The sequence below is a fragment of the Callithrix jacchus genome, chromosome Y (assembly GCF_049354715.1).
Source record: "Callithrix jacchus isolate 240 chromosome Y, calJac240_pri, whole genome shotgun sequence".
Lineage (NCBI taxonomy): Eukaryota > Metazoa > Chordata > Mammalia > Primates > Cebidae > Callithrix > Callithrix jacchus.
Genome location: NC_133525.1, coordinates 14177197 through 14191329, shown reverse-complemented (window position 1 = coordinate 14191329; position 14133 = coordinate 14177197).

The following is a 14133-nucleotide window of genomic DNA, read 5'->3' as shown; positions in this document are numbered from 1 at the left end:
TCAATGAGATCTTGGATTGGAAAGGAGCAAAATAAATTTGTTTAGATACTTGGGGATATTGGTATACAGGTGACCTGTAAGCTGTTTCCATAAATTAGCCATCATTCAGCCTGAGGCCAGATCCACATATAAAAGTCAAAATTTCAACTCTGAACTGCATCCATGTATGAGATTTAGAATCTCAGCAGTGTTGCATGTCTGCACATGTACCCCAAAACCTAAAGTTCAATTAAAAAAAATTCTCAGCAGTGGACTCTGTTTATGTATGAAGGTGACAATCCTAATTGTTGTCTACACGTGTCTATGAGAGTCGCAATCTCATCTGTGTGCTGGGCCCTGTTATGTCACTCTCTATACAAGTGAAGGGCTTTATAAAATACATGTGAATGCTGTAATCTTCTGCGAGCATTTTACAATGAGTAGACCAAGGACCATAGTTGTTGCCCTAAGCTTAGCTATTAGAGTCAAAATTTCTCCTATTAGCTTGGTGAGTGTAAGAAAGCCATCATCATGACTGTTGCTTAGGCATAGTTATAGGTCACAACTCCACCTGTGAGCAGAACTCTGGGAGGAAAGTTACATTACCTTAATGCTTTCCCAGGGAACTGTTAATATATCTCCATGGGCAGGACCCACACAGAAAAGTCACATCACCTCTGTGCTAGGTTCAATGTTATGTCACATTGCCCACTGTAGGCGGAACCCAGTCAAAAGAGTCACACCACCTAGGTGCTGGGCCCAGCAGTATGTCACAATCCCTCCTATTGACAGGGCCAAGCCATGAGAGGAGAGTCATATCACCTAGGTAATATTCCCAGATTTATGTTCCAAACATAAACTGGAGGCAGGACACAGGCAGGAAAATAGAGTCTCATCACCCAGTTGCTGGGCTCAGAGACACATTACCATGCCCCTTGTAGGCAGGACCCAGGCTGGAGAGTCATATTACCTAGGTATTTTGGTGAGGTATATGTCACAATTCCAACTGTTGTCAGGATTCATGCAAGGGAGTAAAGTCAATCTGATGCTGAGAAAAAATTATATGTCCAAGTCACACCTATAGGAAGGTCCAGGAATGAGATCCACAGTCCCACATATATTCTAGCTCCAGGTGCAAGAGACAGCACCTTCTGTGAATTGTGTTAAATACACAAATCACAATCTCAATGCTGGGCAGAATTCAGTCAGGAAAGCTCCAACCTCACCTGCACATACTGTCTAATTAGAGTCATCACTGCCTTACACGTGTGCTGAGTTTGAGTATGAACGTCACCATTCTACCTGTGAGGTGGATCCATATATGAGAGGTCACAATATCAACTTTAAACTGATCTAGATGTGATATTCAGAACCTTAACAATAGGCTGTGTCCATGTGGGAAGATGACATTTCTCACTGTATGTTTTGAGTGCAGAGAATAGTCACAATGTCACCTGTGTCCTGGATCTTTATAAGGCACCCTCTGTGTCACTTAAGGGCTTCATATAGTATGCACTAGAATGAAAACCTGCTCTGAGACCTTCATGATGGTAGAAACCCATGACCCTGCATGTTGCCCTAAGTTCAGCCATGAGAGTCAACACTTACCATGTCTGGGTCCAGGTATGAAAGTCATCAGTGTGCCTGTGAACTGGGTCCATAAATGAGCCACCCTGCCATTTGTGGATGGATTTAGATATGACAGTCTCAATTTCACCTGTGAACTGTTTCTGTGAGTGAGATCCAGGCCCTCGTGAGTGGGTTCTGTTCACATTTAATTCTAACTGTGGACTGTGTGTGCATACAAGAGTCACAATCAGGATTTTGAGTTGGGCCCTGTTTTAACAGTATCTGTACCATTTCAGGGCATTATACAGTATGCATGAGTGTTGTGATTCTCTGAGACCTCTGAAACATTGGAAGCCCAAGAACTTATCTGTTATGTAAGACTGGATACAACAGTCAACATCTCTTCTACTACCTGGGATCAGGCACGAGAGACATTGACATGCCTATGAGCTGGGTCCAGAAATGAGTCACCTTTCAACCTCTTGCCAGATCCACATATGACCATCCCAATACTAACTGTAAACTGTTTGCACATGTGAGATTCAGAACCTCACCTATGGACTCTGTTTATGTGTGAGAGTGACAATCCCAATTTTTGGATGGTGTAACAATGAGAGACAAAATTTTACTTCTGTAATGGACTCTTATAAGACCCAAGTATTTTATAGAATATTCATGAGTTTCATAATCATTTGTAATCTTTATATGATTAGAAGACCCAGAACTTTACTGATTGTTCTGAGCTTAGCTGTAAGAGTCAAAATCTCTTGTATTGGCCAGGCTGTTATATGACAGTAGTCATTATTCCTGTGACTTGAACCTAGGTGAATGTCACAATCCTGCCTGTGGAAAGAACCAGGCAAAAGAGTCACAGCACCTGAATATGAATATGAGTCAGGGATATACTAGTATCCCCCCTGTAGGGTGCCAGGGTATCCTACACTCCACCCATGGGTACCTTGAGTCCAGAGATGACAAAGAAATGAGACAAAGACAAGTTAAGAATGCATAAAGTGGGACAGGGGGGACAATGTGAAAAGATGGCTGCAAAGACCGTGAGCTCTGGTTTTCACAATATTTACTGAATACAATCAGTTTTATCTATAGAAAAATGGTGGGGTGAATCATTGAAAAAGAGGCTGTGCATCAAACATAAGATTGATGATAGCAGTGGCAGATTATGTGAGTTTTTCAAGAACTAAAAGTGTATGCTTATCTGGTATATAAGTGATAATGCAGCTGGTGGGAGCAGACTTAGCAAGGAGCCTATGTATCTAGTTACATTCCAGTGCTTCAAGGGGGCATTATGTCATTGGGCTCGATGTTTAAAATCCCACTCTGTACCTGGGAACATGCTGGCAATAGAGAGGCCTTCTTCCCCAGATGCCTCCTGTGGCCTTCCGAGTTTATCTTTTCTGATTTCTTTTATACCTTATTTATAACCAGTTTATGTAGGCACACTGTAAACCCTTCCTCCATTGCTGATTACCTCAACACCCCCTGTGAGTTGAGTGCTTGTAGGAAATTCACATCACTATGATGCTGGGATGAGTGATGTGTCGCAATGTTTCCTGTGGGCAGAACCCAGGCTGAAGGATCACATCACATGAGTTCTGGGCTCATCAATATGTCACTACCCACTTTGAAAACAGCACCTAGGCAGGAGAGGACAATCACATCACCTGGAAAGGAGACCAGTGGTATATCACAATGCCACCTGTCAGTAGGCAGGAGGGCCATATTACCTAGATTATTGGCTTAGGTGTATGTAACAATTAAATCGTGGGCTTTATTAAGGCAGAAGAGTCAAATCCGTTGAGTGTGGGGATCACTCCTGCGAAGGGCCCTTGACAGGACCCTCGCCATCTTAAGCTTGAGCCCATACATGTTTATCCTCTCCTGGAGGCTGTTGAGCTAAGGGAAAGGAGGAAGTCTGGTTGCACTGATTTTATAAACATCAATCTTTGCCTCTGACATTTGCAACAGAATGGCTGAGCTCAGGCCTTGTGGTCTAAGGAGACATTGTATGGTTAGACATTGTGTGCCTCCTCGTTCCTTCTCTGCACAATAACTCTATGACTTTGTTTACCTCTGCTAACTCAATCATATTGTTTGCATATGATCCTATATGAATAGGCAAGGTTAGAATGACATTTGGAAAGGTCCAGCTATACCTTGTTAATGATCTTACTTGCTTGCTTAACTGAATTTAGAGAAACACATGTTTAGATTTATGATCCCCTTTTTGCAAACTTTATTGTCCCTTTGTTGTACACCCTTTGATTAAGAGTCTTACTTTCTGTACTCCTTTCCTTGCGATTTTTTGTTCTTGATTTTATTTCAAGATACAATAGAATGTACGTCACTCCTCAAGCACTGAAAGGTATATAACCTGTAGTTTTCACAAATAAACTTGCTGTCTTGGTATTACTTGCTCTGGCATTCCCTGGCAGTCCTCCAGATCCCACTCTCTATCTATCTTTTCTTCCTCGCACTCCCTCTTCCAGGTTAAGAACATTTGAGTGGGGCTGAGGCTCTCTGCTGGTCGGAAGCCCCCCGGCAGACATTCCAGACCCCCACATCTGGCTCCCGAACAGGGACCCTGGACACGAGGGATCACAGTGATGCTCAAGTTATAAAGGTGAGGCTGCAGAAGCAAGTTTGGCTTTTCTCGTAAGTAAGCTCTCTACTTTTGATTTTGTATAATATTAATCTATTTTTTTCTCTCTTTGTTGCACATACAAGTCAAAGTAAACAAAATTTCTAAGTTTCATCTGGAGTAAAACATGAGGCATATAGAATGTAAGGAGTGTAACTTGTTTATACAATTATTGAAAAAATGATTAAGTCACATGGGCATGATATTAAGCTAAAAACTGTGGAGGAGTTTGTGCACATTATTCGTGAAAATTGCCCGTCGGTTCCAGAAAGAGGAATATTAGAGGAAACTGCATGGGATGAAATTGGTGAGAAAATTGGACAATATACCTCTCATAATAAAGCTTTACCTCAAACTGAGGTTTTACTTTCTATTTGGTCTAAACTTAAGGACAGTGTCTGCTCCTCTCAAGCGGAACCTGCTCGCCCTTGCTCTCACAGTGCTATTTCTTCCCCTGCTGCTGCTTTCTCCCCTCCTCCTTCTGAACTTCATCCTCTTGATCAAATGGAGCGTGGTATTAACCATTCTTCTTCTAGACATCCACCTAGCTGCCAACTTGTGACACAAGTTGGATAGCTGCCAACCTGTGACAGAAGCTGTTTCAAAAGAGCCTGACAGGTATGTCTCCCCACATAACACCCCTCGCTGTGATCTTAATCCAGTAACTCTCACCCTTCCCTCGGACCTTTCTGATCAAGTCAGAGACTTTCTTTCTCTTTGCTCTAAAGCACTCACCTTGCAACAACAACACTGCTTTCCTGTTGCTCAGGCACCATCTTCTGTACCTTCTAATTCTTTGGTAATTAGATCCACCCCCATTGCTTTTATCTCCCCCTTAACACAAGCCATGATGTCTATGCATAAAGGTTTTGTTGACGCCAATAGTGCATCATTATATCCTCTTATAGAAGTTACTAATAATGCAGGCAATGCCACCCGTCATTATGAAGCTATTCCTCCTAAGTTCCTGAAAGATCTTAAGGAAGATCTTAAGAAAGCCGTCATGCATTATGGCCCAATAGCACCTTACACTTTGTCTATTTAAAAAAATTTTTTAACAGATGCCTGGCCACTGGCTGAATGGATAAGACTAACTAGAGCTTGTCTTTCTGGTGGAGATTTTCTGTTATGGAAAGCCTATTATGATGAGGCTGCTTTCAATCAGTCTGAGTGCAATCAGCGTGCCGGTAGCCAGGTTACTTTAGATATGCTTGTTGGCAGAGGTGCTTTTGAAACTTTACAAAATCAAATTTCCCTTTCTGATGAAGCTTTGTTACAAATTAATACATTAGCTCTAAAGGCATGGCGCCAACTTCCATCTAAGGTAGCTAAGACAGAGGAGCTGTCTAAAATTCGCCAAGGATCTGATGAACCATATCAGGAATTTGTTTCATGTCTCTTAGAGGCAATTACTCGTCACGTTGGCGATCAGGAAGCCAGCTCTATGCTGTCCAAACATTTGGCTTTTGAGAACGCTAATGCTGCATGTCAGGCTGCCATAAGACCATGGCGATGTGCCACTATTTCTGATTATATTAGGATGTGTGCAGATATTGGCAAAGCATATCAAAATGGCTTAGCTATGGCTGCTGCACAGAATGGCATGACAGTGGCCGCTTTTTTAAAGAGACAGTCTCAAAATTCTAATATCAAGTGTTTTCACTGTGGTTTACCTGGCCATGTAGCAAAGAAATGCCCATCTGGACAACAATTGGCTTTACCTGCCCCTGCACAACCATCTATGCAACTTTTAGCTCTCCCTGCACCACCCACATCAGATAAATTTAAAACTCGCCCTCCTGGTGAGTATCCCCGTTGTCATCGTGGAAACCACTGGGCCAATGAGTGCAGATCCAAACGGGATGCACAAGGTAATCCTTTGATGCCCCGTTTGTGAAACTCCCAGAGGGGGCAGGCTTGGCCCCAACAAATCGGGGCACCTCTGGTACAAACCTCACAAGTCACCACAAATCCATTTGTGACCTCCGCCATGCCACACCCAACAGTGCAGGACTTGGCCTCTGTTCCTCCACCCAACAGGTATTAACACCTAACTCAGGTGTTCATTTAATACCAACTGGCATCTATGGCCCTCCACCCTTTGGGTACGCAGGTTTAATTTTTGGGCATAGTTCCTCCTCCCTTTGAGGTTTACAGATCATACCTGGGGTTAATGATAATGACTATACTGGAGAAATCAAAGATATTGCCTGCTCTCCTTTAGGTGTTTGCACTATAGACCCAGCTCAGCCTTTTGCTCAGCTCTTGTTAGTTCCTGTTAATGTATCAATTGGACATCCTTTATCAAAGGAAACCAGAGGATCTAAAGGTTTTGGCTCCTCTTCTTATGCTTATTGGATTCAGTCCATCTCAGCTAACAGACCTGAGATGACTCTTAACATTAATGGTAATACTTTTAAAGGACTTTTGGATACCGGTGCCGATGTTTCATTCATCTCTTCTATACATTGGCCTTCTGCCTGGCCACTTACTGTGGCAATAACCTCTATACAAGGTATTGGCATGAGTTCCAATCCCCAACAGTCTGCTACTTTATTGTCTTGGACAGACTCTGATGGTCATTCTGGTACTTTTTGCCCCTATGTCCTCCCAGGCATTTTCATTAATTTGTGGGGCAGAGACATTTTGGATTTATGGAAGCTAATTGCACACAACACTGCTTTAAATATTATGCTTAAACAAGGATTCCATCTGGCTAAAAGTCTTGGTAGAAATCTGCAGGGCTCTTCTGAGCCCCTGCCTGTACAGGTGAAAGCTGACCATGCCGGTCTTGTGTGGTTTTAGAGGGGGCCACTGTAACTCCCTGTACTCATGCTGATCCCATCACTTGGATATCTGATGCACCCGTATGGGTAGGGCAGTGGCCCCTCCCTTTTGAAAAAATTTTAGCAGCTCGCAAGTTGGTTTGGGAGCAACTCGAAGTGGGCCATATCAGACCCACTAATAGTCCTTGGAATTCTACTATTTTTGTTATCAAGAAAAGGTCTGGCAAATGGAGATTGTTACAGGACCTGAAAAAAGTTAATGAAACCATGGTGGTTATGGGGGCACTTCAACCTGGACTGCCCTCCCCTGTTTTAGTTCCACAGGAATGGCATATGTTTGTTATTGATTTAAAGGATAGTTTCTTTTCCATTCCATTAGCTCCTCAGGATTGTAAACGTTTTGCCTTTAGCATACCAGCTACTAATTATGACAGACCTTATGAAAGATTTGAATGGGTTGTCTTACCTCAAGGTATGGCTAATAGTCCTACTTTGTGTCAATGCTATGTTGCTAAAGTACTCTCTCCACTTCATCATCAACTTCCTGAGGTCTTACTGTTACATTACATGGATGACTTACCCTTAGCTTCACCCACAGAGAGGCTTCTTTTTGAAATCTATAACTCTTTGCAGGCATGTTAATTAAGTGCTAATCTTGTTGCTACTGACAAGGCTCATCTAGTTACTCCTCATCATTATCTAGGCAGGCTTATTGATTGTCATCAGGTTTCCTCTAAATCTCCTGTATTGGTTACAAGTTATTTAAAAACTCTTCATGATTTTCAAAAATTTCTTGGAGATATTAATTGGATACGCCCTAGTTTAATATTAACTACTGGTCAATTGAAACCTTTGTTTGATATTCTTAAAGGTTCCCCCGACCCTAAGTCTCCTAGGCAACTGAAAGAACCAGCTAAGCAGGCTCTACAGTTGGTTAATGAGTTTCTAAGACAACAAAAACTTACCAGAATTTCTGTGAAAACTTCTTGGTGTTATTGTGTACTTCACACACAGTACACCCCCACTGGAGTTTTTTGGCAACAGGGAGTGTTGGAGTGGCTCCATCTGCCGGCTAGTAGAAGCAAAGTCATCAACCCTTACTTTGACCTCGTAGCCACTTTGGTTGCCAAAGGCTGATCCAGAGCCCTAACACTCTTTGGTTATGAACAATCAAAGATAGTTGCTCCTTATAATAATTCACAACAACAATCGCTTTGGACATTTTCTGATTCTTGGCAGATTGTCTTTGCTGGATATCCTGGTAAATTTTTATGTCATTATCCTACTGATAAATTTCTCCAATTTTATTCTCAATGCTCTCATTTTTCCACAAGTTTGTGTAAAAACCCCTTTGCCTTCCGCTTATTTAGCCTTTACTGATGAATCAACATCTGGCATCGCTGCTGGAGTAGTTAATGATCAATCCTTTACTTTTCAGACTGAGAAACGCTCTGCACACAGAGTAGAATTACTTGCTGTTCAACGTGTGCTTTCAAATTGGGATTTCCCTTTAAATTTATATTCTGATAGCCAATATGTTGTTAACTTAGTTCAGAACCTTGAAACAGCTCCATTATCTTTCTCAGACTCTTCTTCCATAATTTCCTTGCTCTTATCTCTCCAACAGGTTCTTAGACGCTGTTTCCATTCTTTCTTTATAAGGCATATCAGAGCTCACACTAACCTACCTGGACCCTTGGCTACTGGAAATTCTGCTGCTGACATCATAACTCAAAATATTTTTCCTGCTCTTTCTCCTGTACAGCAGGCCGAGTCTTCCCATGCTATACATCACCAAAACGCGAGAAGTCTCTGACTACAGTTTCACATTACCAGGGAACAGGCAAGACAAATAGTTAAACAATGCCCTGCCTGTGTTTCTTTTCTCCCACAGACCATTCATCTTGGAGTTAACCCATGCGGTTTGCAACCTGCTCATGTTTGCCAGATGGATGTTACACATTTTATTTCTTTTGGTAAGCTTAAATTTATTTATGTAACCATTGATAGCTTTTCCCACTTTCTTGTAGCTTCTGCCCACAATGGAGAAGCAGTTAAGAATGTTATTTCTCATTGCCTCTTGGTCTTTTCTATTATTGGTTCTCCTAATATTTTAAAAACTGACAATGGTCCTGCATATACTAGTAAAAGTTTTCAGTCATTTTGTTCACAATTTCAAATCTCTCATCGTACAGGTATTCCTTACAACCCTCAAGGCCAGATTATCGTTGAATGCTCTCATACTGTTCTCAAAAATCTACTATCTAAACTGAAACATGATTCTAATATTGTGTCTTTTTCCAAGTTTCCACATGACTGGCTTCATCATGCACTCTATGTACTAAACTTTCTCACTTTGGATGACAACAACTGTTCTGCTGCTGATCGCTTTTGGCATCCTGATCATAAGTCTTGCCCCAAAGTTATCTGGAAAGACACCCTTTCTAATTAGTGGCATGGCCCAGATCCAGTCCTCATATGGGGACAAGGACATGTTTGTGTTTTTCCTAGGTCTGCTGATTCACCTATTTGGGTTCCTGAACACCTTGTGAAGCATGAACGTAAACAACAAACGAAGTCCAAACTCCTTGATCCCGAGATTTCATCAACTACAAGTGATGGCTTCTGCTCGTCACAGATGCTGGTCCTGACAGAACAACAGATGTAATTCGTGATACCGTAATGTGTCTCTACCTTCCTGGAATCAACTTTGCCATCTTAGTGCTGAAGCCTCTAATCTTGTTCGGCAACAAGGACATTTTAGAAATCTTGTTACCTTGTTTCTAGCCATGATTGCTATTTTGGCTTGTGAACAAGCTACTGCTTTTCCTGTTCCTCATTCTCCCACCTCTACCCGCCACACACTGTGGGCTTTTGTTCCTGATTTACCTGTCTTAAAACATGTTACTTGGGATGATCCTGCTTTTCCTGTTTACATTAATAATACCTCTATACTTGGTTTTCCTTCTTCCTCTCATATTACTCCTCAACTTGCCAATTACACATATACAGCTCAGGCCATTGCTCCTCCTATGTGTTTTTATGCTTCTTTTATATATGATAAATTTTCTTACAGTGAATTGTGTCTCTTTATAACCTGCCCCTCCTCCGCCTATTCCTAGAGACTTTTATTTTCCTCTAGGAGTTAAACAATTACGAACATGCAACGGCCCTTTCACTCTCTTCCCTGCTGAGTCTATTTCTGTAAGAGATTGGACACTATTTTATCCTAGTATTCGGGAATCTCCTAAAATTTGTTCTCCTGATTTTCCTTTCATGGAACTACCAGCTTGTCACTCTGGCAACACTCACTTTAATCCTTCTCCCCCATGGCAATTTTGTTATCCTAATCAAAAACAAGCTCTGTATTATACTCTGCCTTCTGGTTTTACTTTGTATGACTGGTCCATCCCTAACCTTTTAAGTGAAGATCTAACTCATTATGAAATGCCCAGTGGGTGGAGCACTCCTATTTTTACCCCTCATAAGGGCACAATTTAAACCTCTCTTTGGAAATTATTTTTGTCTGTGTACACCAGTTATTATTTTGCTGGCTCTAATAGCCGTGCCTATCCAGGTAAACGTCATGTATACATTCAATCTTGTGTTGCATCCCCCTATGCTATTTTACTTGGTAATGTTTCTTTTTCTGAAAACAATGGGCATTATTCAATTTCTTGCATTAATTGTACCCTCACCAATTGTATGGACTCCTCTATGTTTCCTACTTTTACAATATGGATTGTTCATCAACCTCCTTATGTTTTGCTTCCTGTTAACATTTCTGGTGATTGGTATGATGAAAAATCCTTAACAATTTTTCATGAAGTTCATGAACTTCTGTTAAGACCCAAACAATTTATTGGTATTCTCATTGATAGTATTATAGCTATTGTTTCTGTTGTGGCTACTGCTGCCACTGTGGCTGTTAATCTCACTCACAGTGTTCAAACTGCTTCTTATGTTAATCACTTGGCAAAAAATATTTCAGATACTATGGGAACTCAAATGGACATTGAAAAGAAAATTGAGGTTAAACTTAATGCTTTAGAAGAAACTGTTAACATAATTGGAGATACGGTGTATAATATTCAAAATTGTCTTACTCTTCATGGTCACCTGGATTTTAAGTATATTTGTGTTACTAATACTCCCTATAATGATACTCATTGGAAATGGCCCGTAGTTAAGGCTCACTTGCAAGGTATATGGAGTCATAATAATATGTCATTCTATATTCTTAAATTGCAACAAGAAATTTATGCTATTGACTTTTCCCACAGAGAGCTTCCTGAGGATGCCACAATTGCTCATGACATCGTTAACACTCTGTCTTCTTGGACCCAGGGCTTCTACCAGCCATCATTTTCTTCAATCATTGCAGTTGGTGGCTGTATTCTGTTACTAATCGTGTGCCTACCTTTCATCTTTCGCCTTGTGTTCTCCTCCCTCCAGAAGATGCAGCTTAAACTTTTTGAGTTGCACTGAAATTCTAAAAATGGAAACAGTTTATAGAGAGAGGACTCAAGATGGCACAGTGAGAACAACCCAGGATTGAAGCTCTTGGCGAATGAATGGAGAGGATGAGTCAGGGACGCATTTCCAGACGGATCTTTGTTGCCCAAAGAACGGGGAAATTCCCAGGTATAAAAGAGATGCGGGATGCCAGGCAGAGGTTTTGGCTGGTGCAGCTAGCAGCCGGTGCAGCCGGTGGCTGGTGCTGTAGCTCAGTGGCTCTACACAGTGCTCCTCACAAAGTGCACTGGTCCGGGTGCCCTGTTGAACCGGCAATCTGAGACTTGAGAGGGCTGAACTTGAGACTGAATAAGACTTGGACAGTGAGCCAGCCCAGGAGATTCCAGGGAAACAGCGTTTGGGGTAGCACAGTGGGACAAACAAAATGGCAATTCCAAACACTCCCAGTAGAGAGGATCCCTGAGGGCACAGCTGAACCCAGGATGGTGCAGCTCTGTGGGGGAGGGTCGTCTTCCATTACTGAGGCAATCCGCCCCTACTGAGGTACACGCTGATTGCTGATGCAGCCTGCTGTTGCCGAGGCAACCCGCTACAACAGAGAGACTCCGCCAAAGGGTGTAGCCAGTGGCAGCAGGGCGGAGACTGCAGCAGCACGGCAGAGCGTGCAGCAACAGAGAAAACTTCACACTAGCAGGGAAGAGCCTTGGCAGGCAAATAGTGACTAGACTGCCTCCTAGCTGGGCAGGACAGCACAACAGACACTCACAAAGAAAGCCCCAAACCCCATGAGACAGAGCATCTGAGAAAAAAAGGGTTTTTTAATGAGTTCTGTTGCAGCAGAATTAAACGTAGCAGACTAACAGCCCTGAATGAACAACACAGCTCACAGCTCAACACTTGAGCTCCTATAAAGTACAGACTGTCTCCTCAAGCAGCTCCCTGACCCCTCTATACCCAAAAGACTGACATTTGGCAGCCATTGTTCTGGGACAAAGATAGCAGAAAAAGAAACTGGTAGCATCCCTCACTGTTCTGCAGATGCTATAGGTGCACCCCAGACAAGCAGGGCCTGCAGTGGACCTCAGTAGTCATACAGTGGAGGGGCTAGACTGGTAGAAGGAAAACCAAGTAACAGAAATACTTCATCACCAACAATCTGGGCGTCCACTAAGAGAACCAATCGAAAAGTGCAACTACGCAGACGACAGGTGGATAAATCCGCAAAGATGGGAAGAAACCAGCGCAAAAAGGAGGAAAACACCCAAAACCAGAACACCTCGCCTCCTAGAAAGGACTAAAGCTACTCACCAGCAAGGGAACAAAGCTGGGTGGAGAATGACTGTGACAAAATGACGGAATTACACTTCAGAAGGTGGATAATGAGAAACTTTTGTGAGCTAAAAGAACATGTTTTAAATCAATACAAAGAAACTACGAACCTTGAAAAAAGATTCGAAGAAATAATAACAAGAATGGATAACTTAGGAATATGGATGAATTAAAGGAGGTGAAAAACACAATACAATAACTTCGTGAAGCATGTACAGGTTTCAACAGCTGAATGACCAAGCAGAAGAAAAAATATCAGGAGTCAAAAATCAACTCAATGAAATAAAACCAGAAACGAAGATAAGAGAAAAAAGCGCAAAAAAAAATGAAACAAGTCTCCAAGAAATGTGGGACTATGTGAACAGACCTAACCTACGTTTGATAGGTGTACCAGAAGGGGACGAAGAGAGTGAATCCAAGCTGAAAAATACTCTTCAGGACATTATCCTGGAAAATTTCCTCAACCTAGCAAGACAGGCCAACACTCAAATGTAGGAAATACAGAGAACACAACAAAGATCGTTGGCAAGAAGAGCAACCCCAAGGCACATAATCGTCAGATTCAACAAGGTTGAAATAAAGGAGAAAATACTAAGGACAGCCAGAGAGAAAGGTCGGGTCACCCACAACGGGAAGCCCATCAGACTCACAGCAGATCTCTCGGAAGAAACACTACAAGCCAGAAGAGAGTGGGGACCAATATTCAACATCCTTAAAGAAAAGAACTTTCAACCCAGAATTTCATATCCAGCCAAACTGAGCTTCAGAAGTGAAGTCAAAATAAAATCCTTTGTGAACAAGCAAGTACTCAGAGAGTTTCTCACCACCAGGCCTGCTTTACAAGAGCTCCTGAAAGAGGCACTACACAAAGAAAGGAACAACCAGTACCAACCATTCCAAAATTACACTAGATGCTAAAGAGCATCAACATATTAAAGAATCTACAAAAACTAACAAGAAAAACAGCCAGCTAGCATCAAAATGGCAGTATCAAATTCACACATAACAATATTAACCCCAAAAGTGAATGGGCTAAATGCACCAGACAAAAGACACAGACTGGCAAATTGGATAAAAATCCAAAGCCTATCAGTGTGCTATGTCCAGGAAACCCATCTCACATGCAAGGATACACAAAGGCTCAAAATAAAGGGATGGAGGAAGATTTTCCAAGCAAATGGAGAGCAAAAAAAAAGCAGGAGTTGCAATTCTCATCTCGGATAAAATAGACTTTAAAGCAACAAAGATCAAAAGAGACAAAGAAGGCCATTACATAATTGTAAAAGGATCGATACAACAAGAAGAGCTAATGATCATAAACATATATGGACCCAA